General features: G+C 43.0%; 1 protein-coding gene across 2 annotated transcripts in view; it reads right to left on the reverse strand.

The window, feature by feature from the left end:
- PRNP (prion protein (Kanno blood group)) overlaps positions 1-13,281 on the reverse strand; it is a 33,383-nt gene extending 20,102 nt beyond the window's left edge. Inside the window, exon 1 of one of the 2 annotated variants that reach the window (XM_073559506.1) lies at positions 13,165-13,281. The gene's annotated coding sequence lies outside the window, so the exon portion shown is untranslated. Of the gene's footprint in view, positions 1-12,781; positions 12,885-13,164 lie in introns of those variants that run through there. The other variant, XM_073559507.1, reaches the window with a different exon arrangement.
- Positions 13,282-20,346: the final 7,065 nt, after the last annotated feature.

The following is a 20,346-nucleotide window of genomic DNA, read 5'->3' on the forward strand; positions in this document are numbered from 1 at the left end:
CCATCGTATAAGTAATTCACTCCGTGATCCAGAAATCCAAATCTTTGCTGACGGCACCATCGACGTAGCCAGTTGTTCACCTGCAGAATCTTATTCCACCTCCTTGTTCCATGGCCATCCACTGGGAGGATGGAAGAGAAGACCACCTGCGCTCCCAGTTCTTTCACTTTCTTGCCTAAGTCTTCAAAGTCTCTGCAGATGGTTTCCAGGTCATTTCTTGCGGTGTCATTTGTCCCCACATGTAGTAGCAGGAATGGGTAGTCATTTGTAGGTCTGAAGAGTCCTGATATCCTGTCAGACACACCTTTAATTTTTGCACCGGGAAAACAGCACATTTCTCTTGAAGTTATATCCGGTCTGCAGATAGTGGCCTCTGTTCCTCTCAACAGGGAATCCCCCATGACCACCACTCTCCGTTTCTTCACAACATTTTTCTTTCTCCATCCAGGAGGACTCTGAAGGCGTACAAGGTTGCTGTTTGTTGGCAAAGTCTTATCCTGATGTATTTCTTCATCGTTTTCCTGCGTGAGAGCCTTGTACTGGTTCCTGAGCAGTATGGGTGCTGACTGCCTCCTGATCCTCCTGCTTCTCTGGGTCACATGTCTCCATTCCTCTGTTTCTTCAGGTGCACTTCGAATTTCTTCTCTTTCTGTAACATGAAGAGATAATTCTGCTCTGTCCAAGAACTCTTCACCTTCCTTAATGATCTTCAACGTAGCTAACCTTTCTTTGAGATTTTGCAACTTTTCCTCCAACAGGGACACAAGCTTGCATTTGTGGCATGTGAAGTTTGGCTTTTCCACTGGTAAGTCTGTGAACATGTAGCAAGAAATGCAGCTCACCAAATGGCTCCTGGCCTCTTCCATATTGAGATTTCTTAAAAACGATGAAAGATGAGCCAAAATTCAAGCGTCGATAGAATTTTTTTTTTAAAAATCATTTTGAGGGGTGTACATGACAGAAAATACCCAAAAGTGGCACCATTCTAAAAACTAGACCCCTCAAGGTGCTCAAAACCACATTCAAGAAGTTTATTAACCCTTTAAGTGCTTCACAGGAACTAAAGCAATGTGGAAGGAAAAAATTAACATTTAACTTTTTTTTGCAAAAAATTTACTTCAGAACCAATTTTTTTTTTTTAAAAGTGTTAAAAAAGAAAATCAACCACAAAATTTGTTGTACAATTTTTCCTGAATATGCCGATACCCCATATGTGGGGGTAAACCACTTTTTCAGCACACGGCAGAGCTCGCAAGGGATAGAGCGCCGTTTGACTTTTTCAACGCAGAATTGGCTGGAATTGAGATCGGATGCCATGTTGCGTTCGGAGAGCCCTTAATGTGCCTAAACAGTGGAAAACTCCAACAAATGACCCCATTTTGGAAACTAGACCCATTAAGAAACTTATCTAGATGTGTGGTGAGCACTTTGAACCTTCAAGTGCTTCACAGAGGTTTATAACATAGAGCCGTGAAAATAAGAAATCCATTTTTTTCCACAAAAATGATCTTTTCGCCCTCAAATTTTTATTTTTACAAGGGTAACAGGAGAAATCATACCCCACAGTTATTGTGCGATTTGTCCTGAGTATGCTGATACCCCATATGTGGGGGGAAACACTGGTTGGGTGTATGGGAGAGCTTGGAAGGGAAGGAATGCCATTTTGGAATGCAGACTTTGATGGAATGGTCTGCGGGCATCATGTTGCGTTTGCAGAGCCCCTGATGGGCCTAAACAGTGGAAACCCCCAACAAGTGACCCCATTTTGGAAACTGGACCCATTAAGGAACTTATCTAGATGTGTGGTGAGCACTTTGAACCTTCAAGTGCTTCACAGAAGTTTATAAACGCAGAGCCGTGAAAATAAAAAGTCTTTTTTATTTCCACAAAAGTGATTTTTTTTAGACCCCAATTTTTAGACCCCCAAAGTTGGTAAATAGTGGAAACCCCTCAATTCTGGCTCCATCCCTAACCCCAACACACCCCTAACACTAATCCCAACCCTAACCCTAATCCCAACCCTAATCCCTAATCCTAATTCTAACCCTAATCCTAGTTCGCCCTAACCCTTATTCTAATCCTAGCCCTAACCCGAGCCCTAACCCTAGCCCTAGCCCTAGCCCTAACCCTAACCCTAGCACTAACCCTAGCCCAACCCTAACCCTAATCCTAGCCCAACCCTAACCCTAGCCTAACCCTATCCCTAACCCTAGCCCAACCCTAATCCTAACCCTAAATAAAAAATGGGATTTTTTATTTTCACAGCATGCAGAAATTTATGACGCTGAACCGTGAAAATAAAATATCCCATTTCCCCACAAAAATATTTTTATCCCCAAAATTTTGCAATTTCACAAGGGTAACAGGAGAAATTGTACCATACAATGTTTTGTGCAATTTCTCCTGAGTATGCCGATACCCCATATGTGTGGGAAAACTACTCTTTGGGCACACAGCAGGGCTCAGAAGGAAAGGAACACCATTTGACTTTTTAAATGTAAAATTTGCTGAAATAATTAGTGGATGTCATGTCACGATTGTAAAGCCTTTCATGTGCCTAAACAGTGGAAACCACCCACAAGTGACAATATTTTGGAAAAAAGACCCCCCAAGGAACTAATCTAGATGTGTGGTGAGCACCTTGAACTCCCAGATGATACACAGAATTTACAACATTGAGTGGTGAAAATAAAAAAAGCACACTATTTCCCACAAAAATGTTCTTTTAGCCCCAAATTTTGTATTTTCAGAAGGGTAACAGGAGACATTGCACCACATAATTTGTTGTACAATTTCTCCTGAGTACACCAATACCCAATATGTCGAGGAAAATTACTGTTTGGGTGCACAGCAGGGCTTGAAATGTAAGGAGCACCATTTGACTTTTTAATGCAAAATTTGCTGGAAGAATTAGTGGACCCCATATCGCATTTAGAGAGCCCCTGATGTGCCTAACAGTGGAAACCTCCCACAAGCGACTCCATTTTGAAAAGTAGACCCCTGAAGGAACTTATCTAGATCGAAGGTGAACAACTTGATCCCTTCGGTACTTCACAGAAGTCTAAAATGTAGAGCCATGAAAGTAAAAAAATCACATTTTTCCCACAAAAATCTTTTTTTAATCCCAATTTTTTTTATTTTCACAAGGGTAATAGGAGAAAATAGAACCCAAAATTTGTTGTACAATTTCTCCTGCGTACACAGATACCTCATATGTGTTTGAGCGCTCAGCAGGGCTCAGAAAATGAGTGACGCTTTGGAACGCTGACTTTGATGGAATGGTCTGCTGGTGTCATGGTGCATTTGGAGAGCCCCTGATGCGTCTAAACAGTGGGAAACACCCACAAGGGACCCCGCGAAACCAGACTCCTCAAGGAACTTATCTAGATGTGTGCGGAGCACTTTTAACTTACAGGTGCTCCACAGAATTTTACAACATTGATCTGTGAAAATGAAAAAAAAATATTTTTCCCACAAAAATGTTTTAACCCCAATTTTTTTCATTACCACAAGGGTAACTGGAGAAAATGCACCCCAAAATTTGTTGTGCAATTTTTACATGCCCAAATTTTTACATGCCACTGTATATTCTTTATGAAAGAGCCAGTGTCAGCTTATTTCTGTCCCAAGCAAAATGATTGGCTGTAGAGCTTTAACATGCCAGATCTTTAATCCTAACATCATCAGGTACCCCCGTACACATTGGATGCTCAGACTATCCCTTCAAAATCAGAGAATTTTGTCAACTTTTATTTAATTCATATTGGGGCCTTAAGTATCATCCAATAACAGTGTGGCAAGTCAAGGCATTGCAGCCATAATATGGACTGTAAAAAATGGCAGTATTATGGATATCTAAATTGCTTTCAAGATAAGGTTTAACCTTTCATCAAGGTGCATTTACATTACAAGATTATTGGAAAAAAGGGCTCCTAACAAGGCTTGGTTCCCAATAATTGTGCAGTGTAAACAGGCTCCCAATCACTCGTCAAAAATGGAAAACACTGGTTCATCAGGTGAAATGATCTTTTGTATTGCCTAACAAAAATCGTCGTTTTCGTCAGTACTCAGCACATCATCCTGTTTAAAGCGGACTAGGGCTGAAAAAAGCCTATGTACCTGCGTGCAACTGAAGCGCGGTTGGCCTCTTGAAACAGACTTTTTAATGACTGCCAACTGACAAACATGTTGCCCACTGGCGATCATTTAACTCCTCTGGGCGACCAGTGTAAATGCACCTTTTCTCCTTTCAGTGCTCTATTCTCATACTTTTCCTTAGACCTCACTCAGAATTCCATTTTTTTTGTACACATAAAAAGGACCAATTTTTTCAGTATTTTGAATCAGATTTTCATCAGTGGTTGGTTAGTATCCCTATTTTTACTATTAGTGTTCCATTGGTGATTTACTTAAATGCCAAAAAAAAAAAAAAAAAAATTAAGTTTCTCCTACCCATTACAATGTTAAAAATGGACAGCACATAGACACTTGAGATTTTCATGGACCCATGGCCTTGTTAGGGTGATTTTTTGCAGACACACTGGCTGCAGAAAAACACAGACATGTGAATTGCACCATAGACCATAGTAACATAGTAACATAGTAATAGTTAGCAAGGCCGAAAAAAGTCAGTTCAGCCTATATTCCATCAGAATAAATCTCCAGATCTACATCCTTCTAAAGAACCTAATCACTGTAAGATACAATATTGTTATGCTCCAGGAAGACATCCAGGCCTCTCTTGAACCCCACTACTGAGTTTGCCATCATCACTTCCTCAGGCAAGGAATTCCAGATTTTCACTGGCCGAACAGTAAAGAATTCTCTTCTATGTTGGTGGGAAAACCTTCTCTCCTCCAGACGCAGAGAATGCCCCCTTGTGACTGTCACCTTCCTTGGTATAAACAGATCCTCGGAGAGATATTTGTCCCCTTATATACTTATACATGGTTAATAGATCGCCCCTCAGTTGTCTTTTTTCTAGACTAAATAATCCTAATTTTGCTAATCTCTCTGGGTATTGTAGTTCCCCCATCCCCTTTATTAATTTTGTTACCTTCCTTTGTATTCGCTCTAGTTCCATTATATCCTTCCTGAGCACTGGTACCTAAAACTGTACACAGTACTCCATGTGCGGTCTAACCAGGGATTTGTACAGAGGCAGTATAATGCTCTCATCATGTGTATTCAGACCTCTTTTAATGCACCCCATGATCCTGTTTGCTTTGGCAGCTGCTGCCTGGCAATGGCTGCTCCATGTAAGTTTATCATTAACTAGGACCCCCAAGTCCTTCTCCTTGTCTGATTTACCCAGTGGTTTCCCATTCAGTGTGTAATGGTAATATTGATTCATTCTTCCCATGTGTATAACCTTACATTTATCATTGTTAAACCACATCTGCCAACTTTTTGGCTCAAGTTTCCAACTTATCCAGATCCATCTGTAGCAGAATACTATCTTCTTTTGTATTGTCTGCTTTACATAGTTTTGTATCATCTGCAAATATCGATATTTTACTGTGTAAACCTTCTACCAGATCGTTAATAAATATCTTGAAGAGAATAGGTCCCAACACCGACCCCTGCGGTATCCCACTGGTCACAGTGACCCTGTTAGAAATCAGAGGGTGGTTGTAAATGGTATTTTCTCTATCACTAAGCCAGTTAGTTACAAATTTACACACATTTTCCCCCAGACCCAGCATTCTCATTTTGTGTACCATCCTCTTGTGTGGCACGGTATCAAACGCTTTGGAAAAATCAAGATTTACCACGTCCAATGACTCACCTTGGTCCAGTCTATAGCTTACCTCTTCATAAAAGCTGATTAGATTGGTTTGTCAGGAGCGATTCCTCATAAACCCATGCTGATATGGAGTTAAACAGTTATTCTCATTGAGATAATCCAGAATAACATCCCTCAGAAACCATTCAAATATTTTACCAACAATAGAGGTTAGACTTACTGGCCTATAATTTCCAGGTTCACTTTTAGAGCCCTTTTTGAATATTGGCATCACATTTGCTATGCGCCAGTCCTGTGGAACAGACCCCGTCGCTATAGAGTCTCTAAATATAAGAAATAATGGTTTGTCTTTTACATTACTTAGTTCTCTTAGTACTCGTGGGTGTATGCCATCCAGACCCGGAGATTTATCTATTTTAATCTTATTTGGCCGGTTTCGCACCTCTTTTTGGGTTAGATTGGAGACCCTTAATATAGTGTTTTCTTTGTCTTTCGGCATTTCACCTAGCATTTCATTTTCCACCGTGAATACAGTGGAGAAGAAGGTGTTTAATATATTAGCTTTTTCCTCGTCATCTGCAACCATTCTTTCCTTACAATTTTTTAAGGGGCCTACACTTTCACTTTTGATTCTTTTACTATTGATATAGTTGAAGAACAGCTTGGGATTAGTTTTACTCTCCTTAGCAATGTGCTTCTCTGTTTCCTTTTTGGCAGCTTTAATTAGTTTTTTAGCTAAAGTATTTTTCTCCTTATAGTTTTTTAGATCTTCAGCGGTGCCATCCTGCTTTAATAGTTTAAAAGCTTTCTTTTTACTGTTAATTGCCCCTCTTACTTCTTTGTTTAGCCACATTGGGTTTTTCCTATTTCTTGTCCTTTTATTCCCACAAGGTATAAACCGCTTACAGTGCCTATTAAGGATGTTCTTAAACATTTCCCATTTATTTTCTGTATTCTTACTTCTGAGGATATTGCCCCAGTCAACCAGATTAAGGGCATCTCTAAGCTGGTCAAACTTTGCCTTCCTAAAGTTCAGTGTTTTTGTGACTCCCTGACAAGTCCTCCTTGCGAAAGACAAGTGAAACTGTACAATATTGTGGTCGCTATTTCCTAGATGCCCAACAACCTGCAGATTTGTTATTCTGTCAGGTCTGTTAGATAGTATTAGGTCTAAAAGTGCTGCTCCTCTGGTTGGATTCTGCACCAATTGTGAAAGATAATTTCTCTTGGCTATTAGCAGAAACCTGTTGCATTTATGGGTTTCGCAGGCCTCTGTTTCCCAGTTAATATCTGGGTAGTTCATCTATCTTCCTTAGTAGTAGACTTTACGGATTGAACACGTACCATATGGGTACGTGTTCAATCTGTAACAATCAGGGATAGAACATGGACTTCTGAATGAGGCCTTTGGGCTCATTCATATATCGGTTGTATGAATTCTACCTTTGTTTTTCATGGACAGAACTTGTACCGATTATTACATGGGGCTATTCATACATCCATGTATTTTTGTGTGACGATCTGTCCGATTTTGATCTAAATCGTGGATCAAAAACTCGCCAATGCAAGTTGATAACTCTGTGAACAATAAACTGGTCCCTCCATCTTTTTTTTTCATATGAGAAGAACTAATGAAGCGCTGATTATTAAAACTGACACACTGACCAAAGACTGATCCAAAAAACTGATAAAACTCAAACCATATTTGCATGCGAGAAAAAAATCACTGACTTCTGAATGAGCCCTTAGGATGAGGTCTTACCATTTTAAGGTTCATTCCAGATTACTTCTCATTTTTTGCTCTTTGTGGAGCCCCACTAATGGATCTCTGTTTGTTTTTATACTTTTTTTTTAATCTCAACTTTATTCAGCGCTGTAATATTGTAAAACTATAAGACAAAGGTGTAGATGAGGTACTGTGGGTTCCCGACATCGTAAACAAGGCCTTTCTTCTCCTCACTGCAAGTATTCCTAGCTAAAGAGCTTTCTATAAGAGGCAGCTCCATAGCAACCACAGACCTAGCCATCTGCTGCCTCGTCTTCATTCTGTTCCATTTGCACAAACAAGCTGAAAAAGAGAACGTCATCGTGGCCACAGCCCGAGTTCGATAAAACTAATTGCCTTCAGAGCAGGCACCACAGAGAGGGACATTTTCAGTTATTGATAATCATTACAGAACCTCAGTAGTTTGGACTAAAATGACCCAGTTACGTAAACCTCTATTTTAAAGAATCCAATGAGAACATGGATTCACTTAATTTTTTTTCTAATTTTTCCCCTCAAAAATTGAACCTTAAATAGATCGATTAACCAATATATTCTAATTGTAAACCAGATCAGCAAGTACTACAGCAAAAATTGCAATAAGTTGGTCAGTTGCAAAATAGGTACCTCATTATTTGGTATTTAATGCATGTGTAAGATAATACTCACCACATTTCAATAAGGAATAAATTCTTGGACTTTGAGTGCGCTGCCAGACGAATTCAATAACCACACAAGGTTAAAAAAGTTAACCCTTTAATCCCTACGCGTTTCGAAGCGTAACGCTTCTTCTTCAGGGGTATCTACCCCTGAAGAAGAAGCGTTACGCTTCGAAACGCGTAGGGATTAAAGGGTTAACTTTTTTAACCTTGTGTGGTTATTGAATTCGTCTGGCAGCGCACTCAAAGTCCAAGAATTTATTCCTTATTGAATTGTGGTACGGTTCCGCTGTGGACCGTTGGACGTGCAGCAGGCTGACTCACTATACAAGCTTTATTTTATCCTTGAGAAGGTGAGTTTAACACATTTATGAATTGAACATTTTACCCGGATAAGACCCTATTGCGCTTTTGTTTCAACCTTTTAGTGAAAATAATACTCACCACATGGCACACCAAAGTTTTTTTTTCTGTAGATTCAATCTTAAGGGTTAGTTCACCTCAAGTTTTTTTTTGTGAATTTTGAAATGGATCTGCTTCAAGATCCACAAAAAATCCCTCCCTGTGAACATATCTTCAAAGCATTACATGATCTAGTAACGTGTCACATTAAACAGAAAGCGAACAATCACTGGAGAAGGACATCATGGTCAGAAGAATAGAAGGAACAAACCGAAGAGGAAGACCAGCAATTCACTGGCTGTATACTATAAAGGTAACAACGCAGAAGGCTCTGGTGGACCTATCTAGGCTTATCTACGCAAGATCCATCTTCCTACAGATCGTTCATCCATCAAGTCGCCATGGCTTGAGATACTGTTTATACTGTTTAATTGACATGCATTTTCATTACATGATTTAATAAAACTAATAGGATGGCACAACCACTATAAAACATTGACTCCAGAGAAGAGAATATGAATATCACAGATTATGAGTCTAAGATAGATGGAGAATGGGAGAAGTGAGTATTTTGTTCTCCTATTGGAGGAGACATAAGTAGGTAAGTGAAATGGAACTTTGGAATAAATATGTCAGGGCTTACATTATATGACTAGACTCGATGGGGAAAGTATTGCCACAACAATGTAATTTCAGACTCCTTTTTAGTTCCTTAATTGGATGGTACAACAAAGAACAATGGAAAAGTACTCTCCTATGTGCAGTAGTCATACATAATGGAAGTATAGTGCATCTCTACACAAGGGAAGATGTCCCTAATGTGTTTTTTACATCTCCACATCTAGTACAGAGAGGAATTATGGGGATAAAACGTACAATATAAAGTTACACCATGTTGCAACTGTTCTTGTGCCATTTTAAAGCGCAATTAAATGTGCAATTTTATGACTTTAATGCCACATTCACACCTTCAGTATTTGGTCAGTATTTTACATCAGTATTTGTAGGCCAAAATCAGGAATGGAATATCAGAGGAAAAGTATAATAGAAACCCATCACAACTTTTGCATTTCTCACCCTCTCCTGGTTTTGGCTTACAAATACTGAGGTAAAATACTGACTAAATACTGAATGTGTAAATGTGGCATACGACTGAGAAAACTGCTATATGCACCTAAACTTTTCTCAGCACAGATGGACAAAATAAAGTATGCAGAGAGTCAATTATGACTTTATTACCCTAGAACAATATTTTAAACCCAAATTTCTCCCAAATTAGCATCTACCACCAAGCCCAAGTCATAAAGTATTATTAGGAGTACCTGAGGACTAGAAATAAGAAACCCTGATCTAAAGGGAATGTTTTAATGATCACATATCACGAAACAATCACTGACCTCAGGGAGACCAGTCAAAGAAAACACTGCGGCAGCCGGCAAAAGCACTCAATCAATGAAATCCTAGGTGCAATGCTCCCTGGGAAATACGAATATGCAAATAAAGTTCGTGGAGCCTCATTTAAGAGTCTCAAACACGGGACTAGCCAGATCTTCCTCCAGGGAAGGACCCAGCCAAGGGGTGGCTCCTTTCGGAAACCACCATTATCACCATATTAAGTGGCCCTTTAAGTCAATATCCAGCTCATTACGAGTTTACAGATATGACAAGGGAAATACCAAGGCCTGGTATCCATCCACAGACAGCTGTTTCGGGGTGTTGCCCCTCATCAGTGTGGAGTAGGATTCTGGCTAGGTGGGAGCAATGCCTAGTAGACCAACATCACGAAACAATCACTGACCTCAGGGAGACCAGTCAAACAAAACACTTAGGCAGCCGGCAAAGGCGCTCAATCAGTGGATGGATACCTGGCCTTGGTATTTCCCTTGTCATATCTGTAAACTCGTAAGGAGCTGGATATTGACTTAAAGGGCCACTTAATATGGTGGTAATGGTGGTTTCTGAAAGGAGCAACCCCTTGGCTGGGTCCTTCCCTGGAGGAAGATCTGGCTAGTCCCGTGTTTGAGACACTTAAATGTGGCTCCACAGACTTTATTTGCATTAATGATCACATAATCATTTTTAGGAACAATCGTACCTGTTCATTGCCCAGTCAAATAGATTCAACAACTAAATGATTAGTGATAATTCGATTGATTATCGCTGATTACACTTTTATGCTGAACAAAAAGTCCTTGTTCGTCAGCAGTATATCCACCCACGAAAACAGAGAATGCGCTGCTGATAATAATAAGGTGAAAGATTGTGTGAAACCCTTCCACTAGTTTAAACATGTATTCATAATTAATTGATCACTGATTGACTTGATAAATTTTTGATTTGATATATTGCCCTCGTCAAGCAATTTGTCTGGCTGTGTAAAAGGACCCTTAAGGTACTGTCACACTAAGCGATATCGCTAGCAATATCGCTATAACTTGTGACGTTATAGCGATATTGCTAGCGATATCGCTGTGTGTGATACTTACCTACAACCCGCTCCCCCGCTGGTTATCGCTGATCGCATGAGAACGTCCAGGACTGTTTCTCATCGTCAGCTTCCTGCTGTGACGACGAGCGACGCGTGGAGCCGGGCGGGAGGACGCAGGATCGCCTGGTGTGACAGGTAAGTAGCGACCCCCGTCCCCTGCGATGTCGCTGGTTAAATCTGCCTGTGTGGCAGCTCACTAGCGACCACTTAGCGATGTACCAGCGATCCTGACCGCGTCATATCGCTGGTCGGGATCGCTGGTACATCGCTAAGTGTGACAGTACCTTAAGGCACAAAAGCCCTGGGCATGGAGAATGCTAAAACCCTTCTGTATTTAGGATAATTGAGAAAAATGTTGGGCCTAATTTATCAAAATGGACTAAAGGCTCCATACACATTAGATAAAAGTGGGCCAAACCCGCTGGGAACTGTCGTTTCTTTGATGTGCATGATGGCCTACCAGATCTCCTCTGAGATGAGGACAGTGGAGAGAAAGGTTGGACAGTTTCATTACAGTTTTAACATACGATCATTTTGGTTTCAGTGTGTATAAGGGAGTATTTTAGCAGCATTCCCCTTGTGGAAACCACATGAATGTGAGGGCTCATGTGTATGGGGGAGTAGGGAGAGATAGCTGTCTACCAAACAATCGGTCGGCTGACAGTTCTCATGTATATGGCCAGCCTAACAATTAAACTGTCTTTTGTTGCCCCTTATCGGCCAATTACATCACAGCTTACATTTTAAAACTGAGCAATTTAAGAAATGAAAGGCTAGCTCCGATTGGTTGCTGTGGGCAACAAATATAATCTTGTTAAATATGTAACAAGGCCTCATATTATTACATGACAAAACCAACGAGCTTTTACCTCTATATTCTGAATGATGGAATCAATTGGTAATGTTTTACTAATCCGCTAAAATGGCAATAACATAACACACACTGACATTAAGTTATACGCCAGTTTTTCCTGATACATAAATTATAAATCCAGTCTGAATTAGGTTACTCAGGAAATACCGAGCATTTCACTAGGCTGCGTAATGATGTCTAGATGCATCACCGCTAGACCACAATATGTCCAGATTAAAAATGGTTTCATTTGTTGTTAATGGCATTACATACATGATTAAGCCATTTCATTTCCCGACATTATGCAAATCAAGGAATACTGTATACCCGAGGCTTTAGGATGTCATCTTAGAGTATGTCCTCTGCCTTTGCCAGATGGATACTTGATGGAGTATAAACACATTGTATTTTCCTGGAAACACTGATGCAAATTTACACTCCATCAATGGCAGGTGCAGTCATGATCACAGTACCTTCGCCGATGTAAAGCAGCAAAGCCAACCCATTGAGGACATCACATGCACATCAGAGGATGCAGCCATTGCAGAACAAAGCTTCCTCTGATGCCCCGGCCTTGTATCTAAACACCTTATCCAGGACAGAGTATATTGTTGACAACTTGGCCTCCAGCACCCATGGCACCCTACGCCCCAAGCTACACCCCTGACATGGAACATATGAATTTTTAGGATTTCAGCACAAATCCGTATCCCGATAGACACAGACAGACACTTTAGGACTTCCGACATTTTTGTCTCATCTATGAATTGGGATAATGCAATAGTTCCACCTCCAGTCTCTTCTAAAATGCAGATGACAAATAAAGCCCTAAAACATATAAACCACATGCATAACAGTCTTTTCTTACCCGTCAGGCCTAATGATTCTCGTTTACTAGCCCAGTCCTTCCAAAGCAAGCAGAGACAAATCCCTTCTCTATGCCTCATTCCAAAATGATCAATGGTATAAAATAAAGTGCTTCGAGAAACCCTCGTTGAAATAACACACTCAACAAACAATACATCCACCTAATAAATGAATCATGAGCCTGAATCATGCTGTTCAATGGCTGAGCTCTTCCTATAATATCACAGCATTAGGTAGGGGAACATGTGCTGGGTTTGTAGAGGGTGTTGCAATGGATTCCTGGTCTCGCTTGCTGTTAAAAAGCAATCTAAAGGAATCAATGTTAAAAAGGTTTAGTACACTGTCTTACGAAGAGGTTTTAAGGAAAGGCTTTAGCGAGTTTACCTTAGCTACAAGCAGAGGAGAGGCAGATCTCTTCTGTATGTATGACTGTCCCCAAGGCTGGTACTGAGGACTCAGTGTTCACAGCGAGGAGGTTGGGAGGAGTGGGCAGATCTCTTCCATATGAGGAGGGAAGGATTGTGTTATGTGTGTGCTAAAATGGATCTAACATCCGCCTAAATGGAAGTGAGAGGGATTAAAGGCTATACGTTATTCATCTTGTGGTTAAGGGAAAGTTGACAGGTTAATTTGCAAGGCAGGGGACATTCCCACACCAAAGCTTCCATGCTTTACTTTATTTCCTTCACTGGCAAAAGAAAAATTGTCCTCTTTTAAGTGTTTTTCCAATACTGGAAAGAGAATTTTACATTTTGTAAGTCTGTGTTTGTGGATACGAGTTAGCAATTGAGTTCAAATTGTTACTACAATAAGTCCTATATTACTGATGGTGAACATTTTAGAAACCGAGTGCCCAAACTGCAACCCAAAACCCACTTACTTATCGCAACCCTCTTATTAGTCATTTTGTCCCCATCTTGGTATATTGCCCCCATCCTGTTATAATGTTTCCCATCTTGGCATAATGTGGTATTCTGGTATAATATCACTGTCTTGGTATAATGTCCCCCTGGGACCGGCCCCTTCGGACACATTTTAAAAAGAAACTGAATGGGAGGAGACACAGATTAGATATTAGAAAAAACTTTTTGACAGTTAGAGTGATCAATGAGTGGAACAGGCTGCCACAAGAAGTGGTGAGTTCTCCTTCAATGGAAGTCTTCAAACAGAGGCTGGACAGATATCTGACTGGGATGATTTAGCGAATCCTGCTTTGAGCAGGGGGTTGGACCAGATGGCCCAGGAGGTCCCTTCCAACTCTACGATTCTATGATTCTATGATTCTATGATTCTAAATAATTCTACTCTCCTTCCTCCACTCCCACACCATGCAGTGACTTCTGTAGCCGGAGCAGGATCTGGCAGCTGACTTCGGTGTACCATATGGTATGCGTCAGTGGCAAGACAACGTCTGGTGCTGGTCTCTGATTGGCCAGAAGTGTGTATTGCAGCGTAGGGAACTGGAGGGTCTGTGCGCCGCAATACAGTTCACGTGAATGGGCGTCCTCAGACACACATCCAGATTAAATTGGCATCGGCGGGCCTCCTTCCTGTCCGGTCCAGTCGCATCCTCTGCAAGTGCGATCATTACACCCCTGGACACCATCACTGTCCTATATCCTTACACTTTTTTTTGGTACTTTTATGTTCTCCTACTCCCCTTTTATTAATCCTGTTTCTAATAAATAAGTTGTAGCCTTCAAGGTTTGTATTCCAATCATGTGTATCATCCCACCACGTTTCAGTGATGCCTATGACATCATATCTCTCTTCCTGTGTTAGCAGCTCCAATTGTCCTTTTTTGTTTCTCATTCTCTGTGCATTTGTATAGACACATTTTAGTTTGTAGTCGGTTTCTCTTGCTCCTCTATTTTTATTTATAAATCTTTTTTCTAATAGCAGGGCTCTCAAAAGAATTCAATAACTGCATATTTTTTCCTGGCCATATATTTCCCATCCAATATCGCTCTAGTTTAACCCCTTAATGACAGCCAATACGTCTTTTTACTGACCTGAGATATGAGAATAGCATCCCCATACAAGTGACAATCCAGCAGCTTGATAGCTGTACACTATAGCTGACAGCTTGCTGTATCACAAATGATTAGTAGAGTTGAGCGAAACGGGTCAAAAAAATTCAAAAGTCGCCGACTTTTGGCAAAGTCGGGTTTCATGAAACGAAACCCGACCCTAGGATGAGGTCGGCCACGAGGTCGGCGACTTTCGTGCCAAAGTCGCGTTTCAAAAGTTTGTTTTGCTCTCTTTTTCAGCCAATCAGGATCCACGGATACTGTGGGCAACGTGATGACATAGGCACGGGTCACCACCATCTTTCAGAAGGGCATGCAAGTGATTGGCTTGCTTTGGTGGGCGTCACAGGGGGTATAAAAGGGCGTGCACGCCGACCGCCATGTTACTCATGCTGATCTCAGAATAGAGAGAGCTGCTGCTGATTTTGTAGGGAGAGCGTTAGGCAGGGAAGAAGACACCAAAAACTGCTTCTGCTGCTAGTGATTTTGCCTGTACAACACACCAGTCACTGTGTGTGCAGTGCAAGGGGAGGCTATATTGTGGTGTATCAGTGGTGTTGGTTGTTGGGCTGCCTTCTAAGGCTTCCTGACATTCCTGCATTGCTGTTTACCCACTGCTCCGCAAACTGCTTTTTTAAAAGCAATCCCAATTTATTTTTTTTGTCCTGCTGAGAAGAAGAAAAAAAAACTGCTTCTGCTGCTAGCGATTTTGCCTGTACAACACACCAGTCACTGTGCAGTGCAAGGGGAGGCTATATAGTGGTGTATCAGTGGTGTTGGTTGTTGGGCTGCCTTCTAAGGCTTCCTGACATTCCTGCATTGCTGTTTACCCACTGCTCCGCAAACTGCTTTTTTAAAAGCAATCCCAATTTTTTTTTTTGTCCTGCTGAGTAGAAGAAAAAAAAAATGCTTCTGCTGCTAGCGATTTTGCCTGTACAACACACCAGTCACTGTGCAGTGCAAGGGGAGGCTATATAGTGGTGTATCAGTGGTGTTGGTTGTTGGGCTGCCTTCTAAGGCTTCCTGACATTCCTGCATTGCTGTTTACCCACTGCCCCGCAAACTGCTTTTTTAAAAGCAATCACAATTTTTTTTTTGTCCTGCTGAGGTACTGAGCGTGCATTTTTTCACACCATACAGCGGTGTACGCTCCTCACACAGTACCGTGTAACAGCTGTTATCACAGCCACAGTGAAGCTATCAGTGAGTCACTCTGTGAGAATAAGTCGAGGACATGTTCCGTTCTTACAGACCTGCACTCTAGGGAGATTCCAATTCTGCCCAATTCTACATACACCTTGTAGTTTGTGATACACTAGCCAATTTCTGCCTGTGACATAGCGCTCAGATACTCAGTGGGCCTCACACAATCCATAAGTGTCCAGTGTCCACAAGTGTGTGCAGAAATTAAAAATCTCCCTTATCCTCTAGTGACTTTGGTCACAGCTCTGCCATCGAGCCTGTGACAGAGCGCTCAGATACTCAGTGGGCCTCACACAATCCATAAGTGTCCAGTGTCCACAAGTGTGTGCAGAAATTAAAAATCTCCCTTATCCTCTAGTGACTTTGGTCACAGCTCTGCCATCGAGCCTGTGACAGAGCGCTCAGATACTCAGTGGGCCTCACACAATCCATAAGTGTCCAGTGTCCACAAGTGTGTGCAGAAATTAAAAATCTCCCTTATCCTCTAGTGACTTTGGTCACAGCTCTGCCATCGAGCCTGTGACAGAGCGCTCAGATACTCAGTGGGCCTCACACAATCCATAAGTGTCCAGTGTCCACAAGTGTGTGCACAAATTAAAAATCTCCCTTATCCTCTAGTGACTTTGGTCACAGCTCTGCCATCGAGCCTGTGACAGAGCGCTCAGATACTCAGTGGGCCTCACACAATCCATAAGTGTCCAGTGTCCACAAGTGTGTGCAGAAATTAAAAATCTCCCTTATCCTCTAGTGACTTTGGTCACAGCTCTGCCATCGAGCCTGTGACAGAGCGCTCAGATACTCAGTGGGCCTCACACAATCCATAAGTGTCCAGTGTCCACAAGTGTGTGCAGAAATTAAAAATCTCCCTTATCCTCTAGTGACTTTGGTCACAGCTCTGCCATCGAGCCTGTGACAGAGCGCTCAGATACTCAGTGGGCCTCACACAAACCATAAGTGTCCAGTGTCCACAAGTGTGTGCACAAATTAAAAATCTCCCTTATCCTCTAGTGACTTTGGTCACAGCTCTGCCATCGAGCCTGTGACAGAGCGCTCAGATACTCAGTGGGCCTCACACAATCCATAAGTGTCCAGTGTCCACAAGTGTGTGCAGAAATTAAAAATCTCCCTTATCCTCTAGTGACTTTGGTCACAGCTCTGCCATCGAGCCTGTGACAGAGCGCTCAGATACTCAGTGGGCCTCACACAATCCATAAGTGTCCAGTGTCCACAAGTGTGTGCAGAAATTCAAAATCTCTGTGATCCTGTAGTCACTTTTTTCACACCTGTGCCATCGAGCCTGTGACATAGCGCTCTGATATTCAGTGGGCCTCACACAATCCAAAAGTGTCCAGTGTCCACTAGTGTGTGCAGAAATTCAAAATCTCCCTTATCCTGTAGTCACTTTTTTCACACCTGTGCCATCGAGCCTGTGACATAGCGCTGTGATATTCAGTGGGCCTCACACAATCCATAAGTGTCCAGTGTCCACAAGTGTGTGCAGAAATTCAAAATCTCCCCTGTCCTATAGACACCTTGTACCTTGTTTTACATTACTATATAGTTTGTTGGATTTTGTCTACATTTCTACAAAAAATGAGGAAGGCTGGTGGAAGAGGCCGTGGAATTGGGCGGGGGTTGGCAGCTGGTAATGATGGTGTTGGTGGTGGATCTGATGGTAGTGGCAAGAGCAAAATAGGACCGAATGCAGGAGGTGTTGAGCCTGCGTCATCGTCTGGCTACATAAGGCCTCGAACGCTTAGTTTTCTAGGAGTTGGCAAACCGCTTTTAAAGCCAGAGCATCAGGAAAAAGTTTTGTCTTACATTGCTGACTCAGCCTCCAGCTCTATCGCCTCCTCTTCTTCAGTTGTAAAAAGTAAAAGCACTGAGTCGTCATTGGAGGCTCATGTTCATGAACCACACCTTTCCTTGTGTCCTTCACCCCAACCAAGATTGAAGGATGACGCAGGCCATACTACTGATTACTCCATGGAGCTGTTTTCACATACCATGCCTGGATTATCAAGTGAAATGGTGAATTACCCAGTCCAAGATGAATCTGACATGGAGTGCACTGATGCACAGCCGCTGATGGATGATTCTGCTGGTACATTCACTCAGAGCACTACATTGTCCTCGCAGTGTACAGAGCCAGATCCTGACCCTGATGAGACTCAGGTGCCCCTTCCCGCACACTATACCACCATACACGGTGACACAGAGGAAGGTGCACATGACATAGAAGAGGAGGTGATGGATGACCCAGTTGTTGACCCAGATTGGCATCCATTGGGGGAAGAGGGTGCTGCTTCCAATAGCTCAGATGAGGAGCATCCACAGCAGACATCGACATCGCAACAGCTGTTATCTGGCAGGCCCGGAGCACTCCAAAGACAGGTTCCAAACATCAAAAGAGTTGCTGGACAGCTTGTCCAGAGGGTCAAAAGATCACAGCGTGCTAGGCCGCAAAATGTCTGCCAAAGTAGGAAGAGTGCAGTGTGGCACTTTTTTGAACAAAATCCTCATGATCAGGCCAAGGTTATCTGTAAGAAGTGCGCAAAGACCTTTAGCCGAGGGAAAAATCTGAAAAATTTGAATACCAGTTGCATGTTTAGACATTTAACCAGCATGCACTTGCAAGCGTGGACACAACACCAAACCTCAAGTGCCACATGTGCAACTGATCACAACGAAGGTAGTCAGCAACGCTACATTGTTTCCCCCACTGTAAGCCCACCGGTTAACACAGCAGCAAATGTTGAGGTGTCGTTGCAATGCCACAGCAGTCAGGGAATCCCACTGTTATATCAACGAAAGACTGATTCTAGGCCATCAGAAAGAACACCAACTCCATCACCATCATCAACCCTCTCTCAGTCCGCCCTGTCCACCGCTACTTCCACCATATGCAGCTCTCAAGTCCAGCTCACCCTCCCAGACACTATGAGTAGGTCAAGAAAGTACTCAGTCTCTCATCCGCGTACACTGGGTTTGAACGCCCACATTGCCAAACTAATCTCGTTTGAGATGATGCCCTTTCGGTTGGTGGAAAGCGCAGCTTTCCGCGAACTCATGGCCTATGCAGTACCAAGCTATGACCTACCCAGTCGCCACTTCTTCTCTCGCAAAGCCATCCCAGCCCTCCACCATCATGTGAAAGACCGCATTGTCCATGCACTCAAGCAGTCAGTGAGCGGAAAGGTGCACCTCACAACTGATGCATGGTCCAGTCGGCATGGCCAGGGCCGTTACGTGTCCATCACTGCGCACTGGGTTAATGTGGTGGATGCAGGGTCCACAGGGGACAGCGGTGGTGGGACAGTGCTGCCTAGCCCACGGTATAGGAAACAGTTGGCTGTAGGCGTTCGACCCTCCTCCTCCTCCAGAAGCGAAAGCTCGTCCACAGAGCGCAGTCGTACGAGCACTCCATCTGCAGCTGCCACTGTTGCACACGATGTGTCCCCCTATCGAGCAGCTAGTGGAAAGCGTCAGCAGGCTGTGTTGCAGATGATGTGTTTGGGCGACAGACACACCACCGAGGTGCTGGCCGAGTACTTTCAGCGACAAACTGAGTCATGGCTGGGCAGTGTACATCTTGAGGCAGGCAAGGTAGTTAGTGATAACGGCCGTAATTTTGTGGCAGCCATAGCCCTTTCAAAACTCAGCCACATACCTTGCTTGGCTCACACCTTGAACCTGGTGGTGCAGTGCTTCCTCAAAAATTATCCGGAGTTAACAGCCCTGCTCCAGAAGGTGCGAAGACTGTGCGCGCACATCCGCCGGTCGCCTGTACACTCCGTTCGTATGCAGAAGCTGCAGCGATTGCTCCACCTTCCCAACCACCGCCTCATTATCGACATTGCAACAAGGTGGAACTCCACCCTGCACATGGTGGAGCGGCTGTGCGAGCAGAGGCAGGCCATAATGCATTTGTGGGAGGATACACGGCCAGGCACTTTGAGAGCAGACATGGAGTTGACAGGTGTGCAGTGGTCGAAGCTGAAAGACCTCTGTAAAGTCCTTCAGTGTTTTGAGGAATGCACACGGCTGGTAAGCGCAGACGACGCCATCCTAAGCATGAGCATCCCACTTATGCGTCTGCTCATGCAAACTTTGACGCACCTTAAGGAGCAGGCTTCTGCAGCCAATGTTGATGAGGAGGAAGAGGAGGAGGGATTCCTTGATGACATTCAGCCATTGTCTGCTCAGTGACCTCTCCTGGACGAGGTGGAGGAAGAAGAGGAGGAGGAGGATGATGGGGATGATTACTTAGGGGAGGAGGATGCATCTCGTGGGGCAAGTGAAAATGTTGGCATGGCAAGGTCTGGTACAGGGT

This window comes from Dendrobates tinctorius, unplaced genomic scaffold (assembly GCF_039654945.1).
Source record: "Dendrobates tinctorius isolate UK_male_01 unplaced genomic scaffold, ASM3965494v1 ptg000272l, whole genome shotgun sequence".
In the NCBI taxonomy this organism is placed as follows: domain Eukaryota; kingdom Metazoa; phylum Chordata; class Amphibia; order Anura; family Dendrobatidae; genus Dendrobates; species Dendrobates tinctorius.